The sequence below is a fragment of the Coffea arabica genome, chromosome 3e, assembly GCF_036785885.1.
Source record: "Coffea arabica cultivar ET-39 chromosome 3e, Coffea Arabica ET-39 HiFi, whole genome shotgun sequence".
NCBI classification, from domain to species: Eukaryota; Viridiplantae; Streptophyta; class Magnoliopsida; order Gentianales; family Rubiaceae; genus Coffea; species Coffea arabica.
This window is the reverse complement of record NC_092315.1, coordinates 44,054,264-44,071,183: the sequence shown is the minus strand read 5'-3', so window position 1 is coordinate 44,071,183 and position 16,920 is coordinate 44,054,264.

Sequence of the window (16,920 nt, the reverse complement as noted above, 5' to 3'; positions counted from 1 at the left end):
TCGAAGTTTGAATCAATTATAAGAAAAAAAAATTGTTTAGCCTTTTTTTTAATCTCATGCATATAGGAATGAGTAATTGTGCACATTACTAGAGGTGGCAATTTGGATTGAAATCCATTTATCCATCCATATAATCCATAATTAAATGGATTTGGATTATCCATTTATAGTGTTGGTTTTAAATGGTTCATCAAAGTAAAACCATTAAATTAAATGGATTTATATGGATTATCCACATAAACCATATATATCCATTTACTTAAAACCAAATAAAAGAAATGGACTTTCAGTCCCCATTAATCCCCCAAATCAAAGGTTTGTTTATCTTTCTTCATTCTTCCTTGTTCATACGCGTACAGATTCAAAATTATCAACATCGCTCCTCCAACTTGAAAGATGTTCTCGGCTACATTTTTTCATTTCCTGTCATATGTTTTCTAGTGGTGGTTCAACGTGGGCAACATTTCACTTTTGTGAGTTCCTTGCAGAGGCCGTAGCCTACGAAAATCACAGGGCAATCCTCATATTCGACAGTCATGGAAGAGTTAACTCTAGCGCAACAGATTTACCGTTGCTCCTGTGTTGGAACAAAAATGTTGCAACGTTGATTCGTAAATGATCACGCAAGGGAACAGAAATCAACATTGCTGTTTTACAAATATCACGTCGTGGAATTGCAGAGCTCTTATATAGTATTAATTAGTACTTTTGTTTATCAAGAAAAAGAAAACGAAACACTAGTAGTACTTGTGTTCATGGAGTTCAAACTTGAGTTTGAACAGCTCGAACTGCTTCACGAATTTAGTTTCAGCCTAGCATGTGAAGTTTGAAAGTTCGTCGAATTTAATCGAACTTCATACACACACGCACACGTGTATATATATATATATATATATATATATATATATATATATATATATTATTTATTAGTATAAAATGTCTATTATATCCCTTGTTTAAAATAAAATTATATAAAATATAAATTATATGACCTCCCTCCTTTGATTATGATGTGATTCAGTCCCCATTAATCCCCCATTAATTACCATATGGTTATTTGTACAACAATCTTCATGGTTAGTTCCAATTATTTTTGTAATTTATTGATTTTTGTCATTTTCAACACCTAAAATTTACAAGTACATAAAAAAGTATCTTCATATTACAAGAAATGGTAATACAAAAAAAAGTAATCAAAATATTTAAATGGATTATAAATGGATAATTGGTTTTTATTTAATCCATTTAGATCCATCCATTTAGATCCATTTAATAAATGGATCTAAATGGATTGGATAAATTTAATCCACCATCCATTAAGTCAAAACCAATTATGAACCATTTATCCATATTGCCACCTCTACACATTACCATCACTGAGATATCGTAAAATTGATCTAGTTTGAAGAAAAAACAACACATTTTTAAATTTTTGTAGGCACATGATTTTTCGTTAGTAATTAATATGCCACATTGATCCAAGCCGAACTTCTTAGACAAATGATTGGTTGTGCCCCATTTATATTGGTTATTCGTTAAACATAGAATAAATAATGATGTTGGTCATAAATTGAAGAATGAGGCAAGTTTCCAAAATTACCCACTGCTAGTACTGAAAAGAATATTGTTGTGCTAAACATTGGCCTAAAAGGACTGAATCAGATAATTACTTGAAGTTTACGTCTTAAATTGGCTAAACGAAAAGTTCTAAGGGCAGGATGTCTTTAACAAAAAGTTGGCGGACTGCCTTGTTTGGATTGCATTTTTCTTGATTTTTTGTAAAAAATATACTGTAGTGATTTGATATATGTGATGTAAAAAGATAATTAGAAAATATGTTCATGGAAAACGTACGTTTTCCGTAAATATATAAAATTGCTATTCAAACAAGAATTAGCTATTTTCCTGCCAACTAATTGAGATAATAACTTGTGATGACTTCGTCAAGAAGTTGTGGTCCTGAACCATATTTTAAGTTGATTGTTGTGTTTCGCTCGGCAACCATATTACCAATCAAACGCGTGGGAGCCACAACTTGTTTATTCTTGCGTTATTTCTTATACGTTATTCTCTTGAATTTCTCTTTATCCAAGTCTCCGGGAATTTCTCTTCATCTACGTTATTCTTGAAGTTCTTCTTTAGCTTTTTATGCTCGTTCCATACGGCCACTTTTCTTTACTCCTCCGCCCTGATATGAACCCTTTCATGGCGTTGTCAAGGATTAATTCCACCTATGCTTATTGTTTACGTTGCATTGTGGTCTTCCACGAATAATGAACTAATCGTTGAAGGTTGGTATATGTTCTTATCCGTCTATTTGTTTTGAAAACGAATTCTGGGGACCATAAAGCCGTGAATTAGGCGCCTTACAAGTTGATTTCTATTCAGTTCATTCATATTCATACAATTTCAATAACTATTATTGTAAATTTATACAATTTAGATGTAAATTTAAATACAATATAAGTTAGTGATTATATCAAAAACTGTACGAGTTTGTTTCAAATATAGTAAGGATTACACGAATCAGTTTAGTTAAACTAAATAAACTCAACTGTGACGCTCCAGTCCAAGGTCGGCAACCATTCTGGAAGGTATGGCCGGCTTAGGCCACTTGGGACCGTCATCAAAACAGCAATGATAACATTTCTTTGTAAACCCTCCCACTGTACCTCAAGGTCTGGCTGACTATGTATAATGCTCACACTGATTTTTTGAAAAAATGAAGTTAAATGAAGAAAGACAATGAATGCCAAAATGTGTTTGTTTGGGTAGTGATTATTTCTCAAAATTTATTTGTTTGCATCATCATCATATTTTTCAATTTATCTCACATGTATCATATCAAAAAAGTATTACATTATTTTTTTAAAAAAATTATTCCAAATAATTTACTATCCAAACACACTATAAGTTACTTGGCACCTACTGAATAAATTCATTGACACAAACGCTATGTGTGGACAGCACATTGACACTTTTTTTCACAGTCGACAATAGTCTACTCTACACCTACTCCAACTCATACTCTAACTTATTCTATAGGGGGATCCAATTGGACCAATTAGAGGATCGACGAGAACTGAACCACCATCGGATCAGACTGGTGCACAATACACCTTTCTGAATTTTTTAAAAAACCAACCCTTGTCTCCCACCCTACCAAGTCCTTGGTGGTGGTTACTAGCCTTTGGCCCGATGGTTAACAGCACAGGACAGTTGACTGACTACGTCTGACTTGACTTACTTTTCAAGATACATTGTTGTCAATATTAAATGCTTTCAAATCAAACCCAACAATAAGTCCGTCTTTTTTATTTCTTCACAATGATAACATTTTTATAATCTATCTAGAAGAAATCGATTGAAATAAAGACTTCATTGAAGAAAATCACTGAAAATAAACCATGTATAATGACAAATTGATGAAAGGCGAGAATTAAAACTTGAACCTTTAATTAACCTTCCCTACCACCAAGCAATTCCACCAGTACAAAAGGCTAGTAGCGGACGATAAGTCCATCAGCTGACTAGGGATTGCTAAAGCAACGATCTTATTAAATGTCTTCAAAGTTCAAACCAAACCTAGACAAAAAAATTATGTTGACCCGGTCTCCCGTGAATCGTGCCACGATCTGTTGCACCTATTCCGGTTTCATCTATGGTGGAAAGCTGATTCATATGTGCATGGTGGGAAGAGCAAAGGAAATTTGGCCAAGACATCATTGTGGGGCCGGGCAAGATGTATCTATTCAATGAGCTACTCGACATCATTGTAGGGGTTAGAAGCGTGATTATGGAGTCCCATTGTATTTCTAGGAGAAATAAAATGCAAGCCCCTCAACAATTTATGAGCACTTGTTTGCACCCAAAATTTGGCATCAACTGGGGAGCAGCTCCCCAGGCCAAATTGGCAAGGACAAAATTTGAAGGGCAATTTTGGTCAGTTAAAAGCCCATAAATTGGAGTATCCGTTTTCCCTAGTCCACCCAACAAAAGAATAGAAAAAATTGGTCAAATGCAATAATCCTTGGGATATGCGGAAATGAAACCATGTGTACTCCAATCTTAAGCTATAAATGCTTACCTGACAAAAGAGTTATGACGGTTTAAATTTAATTGTTAGTTGACATAGATGAGTAATTATATACATAAATAATTAAAAGGAATTAATTTTGTATAAATTTTATTTTTCACAAAAGTACATTTATTATAAATTTATTGAAGAATGTTGGTTTATAAGGTTATAGTAATTTGGTAATTACATTACTTAGGGTAGTTATATTGGCAAAACGTGATTAATTAATTAGAGCAAAAATGAAAAGTTTTTTCCTAAGGATAAAATTGAATGTTTAGAAAATGACATTAAACAGTTTACACTAACTGCGATCTCTCTAACTTTATATATTACATAAATAGTGGTTTTTTAACTGGAATCAAAATTATAGATGAATAATTAGAAATACAATTAACATAGTGCTACAAAAAATTAGAATCGTGACATAATTGACCTGGTAGATTTTAATTTAAATTTAGAAATTAGATAAATAATCTTATACGTAACATGGTGACTTTCAAATCGATATCAATTTTATAGATGAGTAATCATAAATATAATTAACATAATACATCAAGAAGCTAGAATTGAGATTGTAGATAAAATAATTATAAACATAAATCACATAATACAAAAAGTTTGGTTATATGTGCATGTCGCTACTTCACTCTGTTTCCTTTATTGCTCTAGAATACTCGACCAACTTTTCTTCCCCATATGTTGCAAGGAGGGGGATTCTTTCTGGCTACTGTGGAAAGTGAATATTTCTGCTTACCATGGGCCGAACAAATAAGAGAAAGCCAATAGGGCTTAGTGGGGGCCGATAGAGCGAGGTAGCCGAAAGATTTATTGTAGAGGAGTGAAAGCCGGTTGCTTGTAGGATCCAAAAAAATAAAAAAGGAAGATCTTTCTAAACGTTTCTCACATTTTACAAGATGATTTTTTTCATCCCTCACTTTTAAAATTATAATTTTACGTCCCTTACAAATTCACATTGATCAAATTTGGTCCCTACCTAAGTTTCTGACTAGTTTTTGGCTGGAATTCACCACGTGACTTGCATGTGGGGCAAAATTATCAAATCAAATTTTTATATAATTTGAATTATAGTCCCTCACATTTCACAAAATGAATTTTTTCGTTCATAACATTTTACAAAATGAATTGTTTCGTTAATCACATTTCAAAAAATGAATTTTCCATTTCTCACATTTTTCAAAATGAATTTTTTCATCCCTCATTGATCATGTGTATGAATAGCTTTTTTTCTATAAACCCACATATATGTCGATTTGATTTTACCTGAACAGTATGAATAACATGTAATTTATCTTTATTGGATTTCATCTAAATATGCTAATCATAGTTATACACATGCTATTCAATAGATATATATAGGGGTTTAAAACTAATAATTTTGTTTGAAACCGATGTCTATATTTATATGATTTCATCATTTGAACCTATTCAATATTTGTGACATTTCTCTTTTAGTAATAATTTATTTATTGAATTATATAATAAGATCATCTAATTAATGGGTCCTAACTCGAATTTTATAATTGTACTAACAAATTTTAGTTTAAATATGAAATTTCTACTCGACACTTTAAGACCAACAGTTGAATTACTTGCATTATGATTGTCTTAAAATTTGAAAATGCCAATCACTTATTTCTTTTTGTTCATACTTTTCTTTTGTTTATTTTTTTGTCCAAATTTAATTCGATATAAACACTCGATAATATTTAGGATTAAATGTCTTCTTTATTTTCAAATTTCGAGTAAAAGAAAATGAATATAAGTGAAAAACTAATAATTTTTTTAAACCTATATATATATATATATTTATTTGATTTCATCTAAGCAGTACAAATAGTATGTAATATATCTCTATTTGATTTCACATGCTATTCATACTATTTAGGTGAAATTAAATAGATATATATATATAGATTTAAAAAAAATTATTCACATACATGATTAATAAAAGATGAAAAAATTCATTTTAAAAAATGTGAAGAATGAAAAAAGTTCATTTTGTGAAATGTAAGGGACGAAAAAATGTATTTTATGAAATGTGAGGGATTATAAATCGAATTATATAAAATTTAATTTGACAATTTTGTCCTTAAAATATGATCACTGCAAGGCACGTGGTGAATTCCGACAAAAAATTAGTCGGAAACCTAAGTAGGGACCAAATTTGACCAATGTGAATATGTAAGGGACGTAAAATTACATTTTTAAAAGTAAGGGATGAAAAAAGTTATTTTGCAAAATATGAGGGATGTTCTGAACGATTTTCCCAATAAAAAAACATTCGATCCACGTACAGGGTAGAAAACCTTCTGAAATTACAAGGAAGGCCGCCTTTGCAAATTTGGTCATCTTAAAATAGCCCGACAATTGGAGATGTTTTGAAAACTTTCTAGACATACGGGCCCAAACAAAAAATGAAAATAAAATAGTGATTGGTGTCAAAGAAATATAAAATAAAAAGAGAGTGGGACGAAAGAAAATGGGTGGACTTTTCAAGCATGGCACTACAATTTTGTTCTTAAAAGGAAAAAAGAAATAATGATTCAGTATTGTAGAAAGATAAGTTAACTAAATGCAGTATAAAGATGAATACAAGAGTTAGGAATTTAGATGTGACTGTGTTATATGGTAACTAGCGAAAGCAATAAATCTTAGTATTATGAATAATGATTTAATTAGAAATTGGATTATAATTAGATTTTTCCATATGCATGTAGGAGTTAAGGTCCCTATATTGAAAAAAAATTCAATAGGGAAAGAGTGGGATTTAAGAAATAGGAAAGGGACAGAGAAATTTGAACCCAAGACCTCTAATTTTTTGGGCCTCAACTTTATCTACCAATTATACATTCTAAATGATGAATTATCATATATACTCTACCATTTGATCTAAAAGGAAAAAAAAAGGTCCCATATATTGTTTAAACCTAAGTAATCATATTTTATTGTAATAAAAAATAAAAATACTTTAAATTAGTAAATAAATTTTGTAAGCAAATAAAAAAAAAGAAAAGAACCAATGAAACTTTGGACCACAATACAAATGGTGATTGTGAAGAGTTTCAGCTAATGAAATATTACAAGAGTTAAAAAGATTTAGGTATTAACATGAGAAATCAGTTACGCAACAATTGAAAATTTTGCTTGAATTTTTAAATAAGGAGAAAGAAAGAGAAGGGGAAAATGTAAAAGAAAAGAAAAAATAGTAAATGTATATAACAAACTTTAAAAATACTTGGTGGATTTACTTAACCCCATGAATAGTTGAGTTTCAATATGCATTTAGACTTAAACGAGTCATTCAAATATATTAACTCAAAACTCACTAAATAAATAAGTTTAAGTGAAAATGTATAAGCATGACAAGTAATCTAAATTTGAATTCAACTTGAAATTTTGTACATTTGGTGCGTAGTCATCCACACACGTTTAATATTTTCTAAATTTTTATTTGTATCCTTACTATTAAGAGTATTTAATTTTTTCTCAAATAAAAAATTATGGCTTCAAGGGTAGTTTTGTTAATTAGTTAATTACACATCCTCCTATTTTGAATATGAACTTAAATTATATTAGTAATTAACCAATTGAAATTAATTACCAAATAACTAAACACCATAAAAAAATCACCATATCATAAACATCCTTTACAAAAACTAGTTTTCATGAATGATATTTTTACAAATGACCAGTAAAATATTTATAAATTAATACTCAATAAATTAATAATCTCTATTAAATAATAATTTCACGATCCCAACTTGGGTTAACAAGCTAAATTAATAATTTTGATAAAATAATAAAATAATAATTCTTTGGAAAATCTTATACAACCTTTGGTCATATTCATATCATAAATTAATAATTCACTAAAATTACGCATCATATTTTCCTAAAATATGAGTCTATTATAGTTTGTTATTTCTTAAAATTTAAATCTACCTGAATCTCATCCCTAATTTTTCTTATTGGATCTAAAAGTTTTGAACTTGAATTCTCATGTTGTAATAAGAAATTATGAAGAGTTATTAATGCTTTGATGTGCTTCTTTCTGCGTAACAGGCTTCAAAAACTACAGTATCATCCTCAGTTTTCATCATTAGCAAGATATTCAGTGATGCCAACAACAAATTCTTCTAAACTTGAGACCTCTGAATTTGTATAATTTTCACCCAGATAATCAATAGGTAACATTCATTTTGTTATGGTAGCTGAAATCATTGATTATCATCTTATGTTCATCAACATCTTAGATTTTTAGTTTCCTTTTATTACTAGAATACCTTATATTTTTAGTCTCCTTTTATTATACTAGTATAATATCAACTTTTGAAAAAAATACTAGAACAAATTGAGAGAGTGAAGAAAATTTAGAAGAAAAAGAAGTAGGAAAATGGGAAAAAAATGTAAAAGGTATACCTATTTCATTTTGCTTACCAAACACTTTATGGGCTCGACAAAATCCCTTATCATTAACTAATGATAGTGATAGTGAATAATGAACTTTTACTAAACAATTGGTTTTAATTACTTGGTTCAGCAATAGAGTTGTCCACCGGCAAAAAATTTGGGAGGAATTTTTTATAATCATACCGTATGAAGTGTGAGAGACGAAAAAAATTTATTTTGTGAAATGTGAGGGACTATGGATCGGATTATGTAAAATATGATTTGATAATTTTGCTCCTAAAAAATGATCACGTGCAAAACATGGATTCCGACAAAAAAATTAATCGAAAATCTAAGTAGGTATCAAATTTGACCGATGTGAATTTGTAAGGAATATAAAATTATATTTTTAAAAGTAAGGGACAAAAAAAATCATTTTGTAAAATGTGAGGGAAGTTTTGAATGATTTTTCCTTCTAAGTTTGTGTCCTAGCGAAGGATGTGCATTGAATATGTACACCATGACAAATTGATCAAAACACAGGATACCATTCATGGGATTTCAATAAACATAGGATTCCATTCTGTGAATAGAATCCACATTAGTACTCGTGTATAGCCCAAAATTAGGTATATTTCTGCATTATTTTGGTCTGAGTCTGAGTAAAGTCGAATACTTGCTGATATGTGAAACGGGTGAGGTTAGCGATCGATTTGAGAACTGGCTAGTATCCAACCCACCTTGCATTATAACAACCAGGCATAGCTAGAGGTGCTGTCGAGCCGAGTCGAGCTCGAGTAGCACCATACTCGAGCTCGAGCTCGATCAAAATTTGTGCTACTCGAGCTCGAGCTCGAGCTCGATCGAGTAAAAAAATTTAGACTCGAGCTCGACTCGATGAAATAAAACTAAACTCGAGCTCGACTCGTTTGAGCTCAAGTAAGCTCGAGTAAATATCAAGCCCGAGCTATTCGAGCTCGAGCTCGAGTTTTGAAATAAATTTATAATTTTTTTTAAAATATATAATATATAATATAATATAAATATATAATATAAATAAAATATGAAAAGCTCGATTAAGCTCGACGAGCACTCGAGTACTTATTTCTTGAGCTCGAACTCGACTCGTTAAATTTAACGAGTAGCTCGAGCTCGAACTCGAGCTCGATTTTACCGAGCTCGAGTCAAGCTTTTGATCAAGCTGCTCGCGAGCTACTCGCGAGCAGCTTGACTTGCTAGCACCCCTAGGCATAGCATCACATTTGACACCTAAGGAAGATACAGCCCAATTATGAGTACATCAGTGTTGCAATAATACGTAAACTAGAATTTTGTCCGTGCCTCAGTATGGTCCTTTTTTTAATTTATTGTGAATTTATACTAATATAAATAATTTAAATATAAAAATTAACAACAATTCTGCATGTTCATCCACTAACTTTAAAAAATTAATGTATTCTAAATATTCAATTATTTACTAATTTTTAAAATTTTGTTTACATACTTTCACTATAATATGATAGTATACATCAAATAATGTATCCATTATTCAAAACTTGATCGATATTCTTTTTTGGACAAATGTTCTTTTAGAAAATTTAAATTTTTATAATGACCATAAACTTAGAACTATATATTCATATTTAACTACGATGAAAAAACTCAGCAATTCATTTTTCTTCATCAATAAATATTCAGTTTCCAATAATATTGGTAAATCTGTTGGTGTAATAGTTAATTTTCTTTTTTGCACTAAGTTAATTCAAAATTAAAGGAAAAAAATGATGAACAATTTGAATACTAATCAACGGTGTGGTAGTGAAAGGAACTAATTTGGATATGTAAGATTTTAATAATTGTGATTAAGGAAGTAATTTGGAATATGTAAGATTTTAATAATTGTGAATTGAAAAAGATTTTACTATAGTTTTATATGTAATAATTTGATAGAAACCAGAATCATTAAAATAAGATTAGTTATTTTTTAAAGTTATTTTAAAATTGGAGATAATTTTGAAGCACATAATATAATCCAAAGAGGATTCAATATGGATAAAATCCAAGTGACCCATGACTCCTTAATTCTCTTCAATTAGGCATGCCATATAGGAGTGAGAAACAACTCTAATTAAAATATTTACTTTCATATATATATATATATATATATATATATATAGATGAGTATTGGGTGGTTAGGGTTATTAATGGGTCGAGTCAATTCAAACTTGGTCCATTTGATCGAAAAAACAGTTCAATGGACAATGAGTAAACAATTCAATTTTGGCCCAATGGCTACCAGGGAGGGACTTAAGTCCCGTCCCTCCTTGGGCTGTAGGTGAGGGTTCAATCCTCACCTGCAGCGAAAAAAATATAAGGGTCGTGTCATAGCACTCCCTTGATCTAGTTGGGTCTGTATACCCACTAGCCCCTACAACAGCCTCCTTAGGCTTCCCCTTGATCTAGTTGGGGTCTGTATCATTGCTAACAAAAAAAAAAAGAGTAAACAATTTAATGAGTTTAAGTTTTAATTGGGTCGAGCAAAATTTGGATCTAAACATTAGGCCCAAACTATATATGAGTCGACTTTGGGCCATGTTAGGTTCATGCCCGATTAAAATCTGACCCATATATGAGTATAATTAAATATATAAATTACATATTATGATATCTATAATTTATAATTATACATATTTTAATAATTTATATATAAATTTATATTAATTCATAATTATAATATCTATAATTTATAATTATACATATTTTAATAATTTATATATAAATTTATATTAATTCATAATTATAATATCTATAATTTATAATTATACATATTATGACATATAATGTTAATAATTTATATTAATTCATAATTATAATATCTATAATTTATAATTATATATATTATGGCATAAAATGTTAATAATTTATATATAAATTTATATTAATTCATATTTATAAAATATATATTATATATAATTATATATTTAATTATGAGATTGGGCCAAACTCGATTTGAGCACAAAACACATATAACAGTGTGATTTAAGTTTGAACCTTTTAATTTGAACCCAAATCTGTCTCAAAAAAACCCAATTGACACTCCTATGGTTGGTACAACCACTCTATTATCCACTTCTAATAAACATGATTGACCCAATTCTCGATCATCTTTTGGAATCATATAACTGTGAAAAGTGACTGACTGTTCATTAGAACTATCATACTCCAAGTACTCATAAGGTTGGGTCGATGCTTGCCTCCCCCTACTTGTAAGTTTCCCATCAAAAAGCTCTCTACCCCTGCCTTATTTATTACAGTTAACTTTTCCATTAATAATTATTTTGATTCACATCTTGAATGGTGCAATTTTCTATTAGTATTATTGTTGTAATTAATGTAAAAATATAATAATTAATCATACTCCTAATATTAATATAAGGATATTCTAGGAAAATGGTAGGTTACATTTACTATTTCAACAAGGTTAACGAATTTTTTTTTAACTGAGTGAAAAAAATCAAAACTATCAAGGTCGGATGAAAAGGAGTAATGCTTATCAGCCTTTATTTTCTTTATGTCACCTATTTATGTTATGGGAATTTCACCATTTTGGTCCCTAAATATTTTCACTAAAATCAATTTCATCCTCGATGATTTATTTTAACCAATTTAGTCCTCAAACTAGTTTTTTATTTTCAATATAGGACTTATGCAGTGGCACCACCACATTTTACACATTCCACATGACCAAATAAGGGCATAATCGTTATATAGAACTAAACTTCAGCAATTAACAGATTTGAACAACTCATTTCCGCAATTAACTCTAGAAAATAGAAAAGAATTGGGAAAATTTGGGAGAAGAACTAGGTTTTGTAGAAATCTGCAATGGCGGCTGACTTAAGTTTCCTATTTTTAGTAAGAATATGCAGACTGATGGAATGTGTTTGAAGGGTAATCGAGTTCGAGTTCTTGAGCTCAACCCATTTGAAAAATTCAAGTGAAAGTACGTAATCCTTTTGCGTTCTCAACAATAAATGCTTAACTCGGAATGCGATCAAACCAGAGGCCAATTTATCAAGCTTGCACCAATCATAATGTATAAGATGACCTTAAGCAACATTCACATAATCAGGGTCTTAGCCTTTAGGTTCCGGGATGGTTCCATGTGGCAGAGTAATTGGATTCCACTTCCTTTCTAACCATAGAAGCTCTTGGGGTCAAAATTTTCTGAAATGGGATCTTTGGGGACTTCATGATTGGCCAAGATCACTCCTAAATGTTTCTTGGATAAGCCCAATGAAAACTAATTCTAGTAATGGCAACGAGGCGGGTTTGGGTCCCCCGCCCCATCCTGCTTCTCCTACGGTTGCCTCCTACCCTCCTGTGGGATTAATAAAAGTTTATTATATAATTTTATTATAATCAAATTTTAACAAATAATTAAGTACTAAAATATCAATATATCATCAAGTCATTATCTATTGTAATTTCACAATTGAAACCCATAAAAATAATCAAACAAAACTATTTGAATACAATCTAATATGATGAAACAAATACAACTAAAGTAATTAAGTTTTCACTTTTGTAATAAATACTATCACTAAGTCATTATCGTATTTTTTTTTTTAGAAAAAAAATGTTAATGTGTTAAGTGTAATTAGGAATTTAGTGTAAATGTATTAGTAAATTTAGTATAACTAATTAATAATTTCTATTAGTAAATATATATAATTATTAGTATAATTGATAATATCAATTATATTACATATACTAAAATACATTATATAATACTTATAACTAATAATACCATTGTTATAAATTTGTCACTAATTAAATTCCCCCCGCCCCGCCCCGCCCAACCCCCGAAAACATAGACAAACAATTAAGAAAATCAAGATAACCGAGGAGGAAGAGTAAAAGATCAATATGATGTATGTACCCGTTTCAGAATTAATGTGATAGGGACTTATTTCTAAACTTTGAGATAAGTCTTATGTTGAGAAGAGAAGAACTTGCAACTCCTTAGAGTTTTTTTTTTTTTTTTTTTTGTTTTGATAATTTAAAGACTGCTCGTTAGAGTTAATGTGATAGGTACTTATATCTACCCATAGGACCACGGCCAGGAACGGTTGAGGTGCAACCATTTCTGGCGATTTTGTGCATTTTGCACATTGCGTAACTTTATTTGCACACGACGTAACTTTGTATGTACAACGTGTAACTTTATAACAAAATTTTGTGGATCCCACACACGTTGTAAATATCGAGATACAAGAAGTGATCTGGACTATACATCTTTTTGTGGCCAAATCATGACCATCAACTATTCAGGGACGGTCCTTCTGATGACCGTCCTTGTCCCTTATCCCTACCCATAAGACAAGGCATAGGGACTGATTAGACTCTACCCAGAAGACAAAGGCGTAGGGACTGATTAGACTCGTGAAGGGAACAACTTGCTACTCTTTGCATTTATGAGAAAAACTTGCCACTCGCGGTTAGTCACCAATAGGGATGTACGCGAGCCGAGCCAGCAGCTCGGTCAATGACTTGGATTGAACTTGGTCAAACCAAGTTCGAACCGAGTCTCAAGTTATTCGAGTACACATTCAAGTCGAGTTCGAGTTAGAATTTTGCAACTCGTGGCTAGACGAGTAGCTCGTCAAGCCGTATAAATAATATATATAATTTAAATAATATATATTATAATTATAAAATGACTGTTATAAGTATAATTTATATTGAATTTACAAACAGGATGCCGAGTCAAAAAGCTTGATTACTCGACTCGATAAGGCTTGACCTTTTAGTCAAGCCTTATCAATTAAGTCGAGTCTTGAGTTTTTAAAGATTTCCCCGAGTCAAGCTCGAGTTTGAGACTTTTCGACTCGATCTCAAGCTTGAGTATAGTTATTTATAGGTCGAGTCGATCAGCTCGAGTAGCTCGACTCGGTTCAATTACATACCTAGTCACCAATGTTTTGAAACCTGGATCGGCAATGCACCAGATGAGATTTTGATTTACAGTTCAATTAGTTCGACTGGGTCAATAATTTTTAAAATTTTTAATTATTCTAATTTTAAATTACTTGGAGAAAAACTAATATAATAAAAAAAGAAAATAAATATTTAGTGAAAAATTGGTTCAAATGTTGATTTTTTACCAATTTTGATCAACTCATTTGACTTCCTGAGTTAAATATAGAGTTGGATCCAAGTCATGATCAGTTTGCAACTCAACTAGTTGAACCGAATGGTGCAATCCGATTTTCAAAACATTGACTGGCACTAAAATTTCAATTTAAGAATAGAGATGAAAAGGAAGAAAAAATTGAAATTAGGGAAAAAAATACTCATTGTGTCCCAAAGTGATAAGCCTACTTATTTCACACAGATGAAGAAGTGTTAGTTATTATAGTTAAACAAATCATTTTTAATTTTGACTTTCCTTATATACCCATCATTAATGCTAGATGACTTATTCGAATCAGATGATTTATATTGCTGAATTATTCTTGAAACTTACTACTCTTTTGGTTTTTCAATTCAAGATCAACCTACTCAATATTACAATATTTGACTCATTCTATAGAAAATATAGTTTTTAGTGTTGTATTTATTCCTCTAACAAGAAGCACTAACTAATGGAGTACTATATTTGCTAATAATAATGCATAGTAAATATGGACATATTAGTAAGCTAACAAATAACTATCCTTTTAAAAAGGAAAATATGCTTATAATTTTAAATAAACACAAATAGAAAATGAACATATTTAAGAGATGGAGGTGTTGGCTTGTCAAACCAGCAAAAATAAAGTTCCTACTCTAAAATTATGAATTCGAGTGCAGCGATGAATAGAGCGGTATTCATAGCGATTGGGTTATTTATTTTTCTTATAAAAATGACAAATAATAAAATGGGGGATTGTAGAGAATTTACCAAAATAGCTCACTTGAATAAAAATAAAAACAATAGCAGAAAATTAAATAAAACTAAACCAAGAAAAGACAATTCTTTAGCCAAAGGTCTAATTAGAGGTGGCAATATGGATAAATGGTTCATAATTGGTTTTGACTTAATGGATGGTGGATTAAATTTATCCAATCCATTTAGATCCATTTATTAAATGGATCTAAATGGATGGATCTAAATGGATTAAATAAAAACCAATTATCCATTTATAATCCATTTAAATATTTTGATTACTTTTTTTTGTATTACCATTTCTTGTAATATGAAGATACTTTTTTATGTACTTGTAAATTTTAGGTGTTGAAAATGACAAAAATCAATAAATTACAAAAATAATTGGAACTAACCATGAAGATTGTTGTACAAATAACCATATGGTAATTAATGGGGGATTAATGGGGACTGAATCACATCATAATCAAAGGAGGGAGGTCATATAATTTATATTTTATATAATTTTATTTTAAACAAGGGATATAATAGACATTTTATACTAATAAATAATATATATATATATATATATATATATATATATATATATATATATATATACACGTGTGCGTGTGTGTATGAAGTTCGATTAAATTCGACGAACTTTCAAACTTCACATGCTAGGCTGAAACTAAATTCGTGAAGCAGTTCGAGCTGTTCAAACTCAAGTTTGAACTCCATGAACACAAGTACTACTAGTGTTTCGTTTTCTTTTTCTTGATAAACAAAAGTACTAATTAATACTATATAAGAGCTCTGCAATTCCACGACGTGATATTTGTAAAACAGCAATGTTGATTTCTGTTCCCTTGCGTGATCATTTACGAATCAACGTTGCAACATTTTTGTTCCAACACAGGAGCAACGGTAAATCTGTTGCGCTAGAGTTAACTCTTCCATGACTGTCGAATATGAGGATTGCCCTGTGATTTTCGTAGGCTACGGCCTCTGCAAGGAACTCACAAAAGTGAAATGTTGCCCACGTTGAACCACCACTAGAAAACATATGACAGGAAATGAAAAAATGTAGCCGAGAACATCTTTCAAGTTGGAGGAGCGATGTTGATAATTTTGAATCTGTACGCGTATGAACAAGGAAGAATGAAGAAAGATAAACAAACCTTTGATTTGGGGGATTAATGGGGACTGAAAGTCCATTTCTTTTATTTGGTTTTAAGTAAATGGATATATATGGTTTATGTGGATAATCCATATAAATCCATTTAATTTAATGGTTTTACTTTGATGAACCATTTAAAACCAACACTATAAATGGATAATCCAAATCCATTTAATTATGGATTATATGGATGGATAAATGGATTTCAATCCAAATTGCCACCTCTAGGTCTAATCTCCACTTTGGTTCATTTAACTGATCATCGATGCAAAGGTCAAATCAATTATTTATAAATAAATTGGTTATGATTGTCAACAAGTTCTGACAACTTGTCTCTCCTTA